The following is a 4,663-nucleotide window of genomic DNA, read 5'->3' as shown; positions in this document are numbered from 1 at the left end:
TGCTTATTATACTTAGTTCATATCAGTAAGATCATACAATATTTCTTCCTTCATGTCTGGTTTATTTCACTCAAAATTATGTCCTCAAGTTTTCTCCATGTTGCTGTATGCATAAGTATTTAATTTCTTCTTATAACTGAATAATATTCGAGCATGTGCATAATACCACATTTTGTTTGTCCATTTATTGACCGATGGACAATTGGGTTCCTTCCATCTTTTGGCAACTGTGCGTATTCCTACTATAAATATTGGTGTTGAAAATATCTGTTTGAGTTCCTGTTGTCAATATTTTTGGGCATATATCTAGAAGTGGGATTGCTTGGTCATATGATAATTCCATACTTAACTTTCTGTGGAATAGCCAAACTGTCTTCCATTGGTTCACAACTTTACATTGTCACCAGAAATGAATGAGTGTTCCTATTTCTCCACATCCTCTCCAACACTTGTTGTTTTCCATTTTTAAAAAAGTAGTATCCATTCTAGTGCATGTGAAATATTATCTCATTGTGGTTTTCATTTGCATTTCTCTGATGGTCAATGATGTTGAGCATCTTTTCATGTCCCCTTTGGCCACTTGTATATCTTCTTGGGCAAAATGTCTATTTAAGTATTTTGCCCATCAATTGACTTTCTGTTGTGGAGTTGAAGGATTTCTTTAGTTTAAATTTTAAATTTTGATAAGGTCTCATTTATCTGTTTTTTCTTTTGTAGCTTGAGTTTTGGGTATAAAGTCTAAGATACCATTGCCTACTACAGGGTCCTGAAGATGCTTCCCTATTTTTGCTTCTAGTAGTTTGATAATTCTGGCTCGTATATTTAGGTATTTGATAATTTTGAGTTAATTTTTGTATAAAGTGTGAGGTAAGGATCTCCTTCATTCTTTTGAAATGAAGATCCAGTTGCCCCAGCACCATTTGTTGCAGAGACTATCCTTTTCCAATTGAGAGAAATTTGTCCCCTTGTATGAAATCATTTGGCCATAAACATTTGGCCTCATTTTTGTGTTATCAATTCAATTCCAATGGTCTATATGTCTGCCCTTGTGCCAGGACCATGTTGATTTGATTACTCTGTCTTTGTAATAAGTTTTTTTATTTTAAATTTTTTATTTTTAAATTATTTATCTTTCATTTATATATATTATATATTCACGTACCATGCAATCATCCAAAGTGTACAATGGCTCACAATATCATCATATAGCTGTGAATTTACCATCACAATAAACTTTTATTTCTTTTTTGGTGAAAAATAACACACAAAAAAGCTATAAATTTCAAAGCATTTCATAACGATTAGTTGTAGAAAAGATTTCAGGTTTGATATGGGTTACAAGTGCACAATTTTAGGTTTTTACTTCTAGCTGCTCTAAGATACTAGAGACTAAAAGAAATATCAATATAATGATTCAGCAATAATACTCATTTGTTAAGCTCTACCTTCTCTGGATAACTTCACCATCAACTTTGATCTTTCTCACACTCTTCAGAGGTATTTGGGCTATGCCCATTCTAACTTTTTCACATCGGAAGGGACTGTCAATATATGGGATAGGGGGATAAAACTAGCTGATGTTCTGGAGCAGCTGGTCCCTCTGCATTTCAGGTCTTATCTGGTCCAGGAACCCATCTGGAGGTTGTAGGTTTCTGAAAAGCTACCTTTGTGCATGGAACCTTTGTAGAATCTTATATAATGTCCTAGGTGTTCTTTAGGATTGACAGTAATGGTTTTGGTTGGGATTTGGCAAGTTATGGTAGGTAGCAATGCCTAACTGAAGCTTTCATAGAGTGACCTCCAGAGTAGTATCGCAACTCTATTTGAACTCTCTCAGCCACTGCCACCATAATTGTTACACTTCTTTTCTTTATATATATATATATATTCTGTTAATTAAAAAATTAACAACAAACAAAGCATTAAGATATCATTCCATTCTACATATACAATCAGTAATTCTTAAAATCATCACATAGTTGCATACTCATCATTTCTTAGAACATTTGCATATACAATCAGTAATTCTTAAAATCATCACATAGTTGCATACTCATCATTTCTTAGAACATTTGCATATACAATCAGTAATTCTTAAAATCATCACATAGTTGCATACTCATCATTTCTTAGAACATTTGCATCGATTTAGAAAAAGAAATAAAAAGACAACAGAAAAAGAAATAAAATGATAACAGAGAAAAAAAGATTATACATACCATACCCCTTACCCCTCACTTTCATTTACCACTAGCATTTCAAACTGAATTTATTTTAACATTTGTTCCCCCTATTAATTATTTTTATTCCATATGTTCTACTGTTCTGTTGATATAGTAGATAAAAGGAGCATCAGACACAAGGTTTTCACATTCACAGAGTCTCATTGTGAAAGCTATGTCATTGTTCAATCATCATCAAGAAACACGGCTACTGGAACACAGCTCTACATTTTCAGGCAGTTCCCTCCAGCCTCTCCACTACATCTTGAACAACAAGGTGATATCTACTTAATGCGTAAGAATAACCTCCAGGATAACCTCTCGACTCTGTTTGGAATCTCTCAACCATTGACACGTAGTCTCATTTCACTCTTCCCCCTTTGGTCGAGAAGGTTCTCTCAATCCCTTGATGTTAATTCTCAGATCATTCTAGGGTTTTTCTCAGTCCCTTGATGCTGAGTCTCAGCTCATTCCAGGATCTCTGTCCCACATTGCCAGGAAGGTCCACACCCCTGGGAGTCATGTCCCACGCAGAGAGGGGGAGGGTGGTGAGACTGCTCGTCATGTTGGCTGGAGAGAAAGGCCACATCTGAGCAACAAAAGAGACTAAAGCAAAAAAGAAAATGTTTATTTGTTACAAGATTTATATTTTGACTAGAGCATTTCCTAATATAACTTATGTAGATAGTTTGATTGAACGTCATAAGTACTTGAAATCTCAGGTAGGACATGAGATTTTGTTACACTTCTCTTCACCCTTTTTGTCAGGATGTCATTGTTGATCCCAAGGTGTCCAGGGCTAAGATAATCCCGGGAAGTCACCTCCCATGCCACCAAGGAGACATTCATCCCTAGATGTCATGCCCCATGTAGGGGGCAGGGCAACAGTTTCACTTGCAGGGTTGGGCTTAGAGAGAGAGGTCACACCTGAGCAACAAAAGAGGTCCTTCAGAAATAATTCTTTTTTTTAAATTTATTTATTAATTAAAAAAATAAGAAACAAAATAAAACAACATACATAATCAGTAATTTGCAATAACATCACCTAGTTGCATATTCATCATTTTTTTAGAATATTTGCATTAATTCAGAAAAAGAAACAAAGACAATAGAAAAAGAAATAAAATGAACACAGGAAAGAAAAAAAAAGATTATACCTATCGTACCCCTTACCCCTTGCCTTCATTGATCACTAGCATTTCAAACTAAATTTATTTTAACATTTGTTCCCCCTATTATTTATTTTTATTCCATATGTTCTACTCATCTGTTGACAAGGTAGATAAAAGGAGCATCAGACACAAGGTTTTCACAATCACACAGTCACATTATTACAGCTGTATCATTATTCAATCATCCTCAAGAAACATGGCTACTGGAACACAGCTCTACATTTTCAGGCAGTTCCCTTCAGCCTCTCCATTACATCTTGAATAACAAGATGATATCTACTTGATGCACAAGAATAACCTCCAGGATAACCTCTCAACTCTGTTTGGAATCTCTCAGCCAAGTAATTCTTAGGCATACCTGTAGGTAGGCTAAGCTTCTCTGCTACATACACAAGCTTCACAAAGGTAAGCCTCAAGATCAAGGGCTTGGCCTATTGATTTGGGTGTCCCTAATGTTTGACACAGTATCAGGGTTTTCCCTGGTGGTAAAGTTTAATAGTTCCATATTTTTCTCCCATTCCTCAAGGGAATTTGCCAATACATTTTTGTTATCTGTTTACTATACTCTGGTATGTTTCCAGGCATATAATAAGTTTTTTAAAAAATATTTTTATTGACAAATCTTCACACCCATATAGTCCAAATATCAGGTACGATCAATGGCTCACAATATCATCACATAGTTGTGTATTCAGCACAATGATGATTTTCAAAACATTTTCATCACTTCACAAATAGAAATAAAAACAAAAATAAAAACTCATACAACCCACACCCTTTACCCTTCCCTCTTATTGAATGCTAGCATTTCAATCTACCCAATTTTTTTACCCCTTATTCTCCATATTAGTTATTTTTATCCATTTTTTTTTTTACTTAAATGTCCATACCCTGGTTAAAGGGGGCATCAGTCACAAGATTTTCATGATCACACAGTCACATTTTGAAAGCTAGATGGTTGGGTGGGGCAACAGTGGCAGAATTCTTACTTGCCATGCCAGAGACCCAGTTCAATTCCTGGTGCTTGCCCATGCCAAAAAAAAAAGCTATATGGTTATACAATCATCTTCAAGAATCAAGGTTACTGGAACACAGCTCAACAGTTTCAGGTACTTTCCTCCAGCCACTGCAATATACCATTAACTAAAAAGGAACATCTATAAAATGCATAAGAATAACCTCCAGGATAACCTCTAATCTGTGTTATCTCTCAGCTACTGAACCTTTATTTTGTCTCATTTCTCTCTTCCCTCTTTTGGTCCAGAAGAT

The sequence above is a fragment of the Tamandua tetradactyla genome, chromosome X (genome assembly GCF_023851605.1).
Source record: "Tamandua tetradactyla isolate mTamTet1 chromosome X, mTamTet1.pri, whole genome shotgun sequence".
In the NCBI taxonomy this organism is placed as follows: Eukaryota; Metazoa; Chordata; class Mammalia; order Pilosa; family Myrmecophagidae; genus Tamandua; species Tamandua tetradactyla.
The sequence above is the reverse complement of the archived record's forward strand: the minus strand, read 5'-3'. Positions refer to the sequence as shown.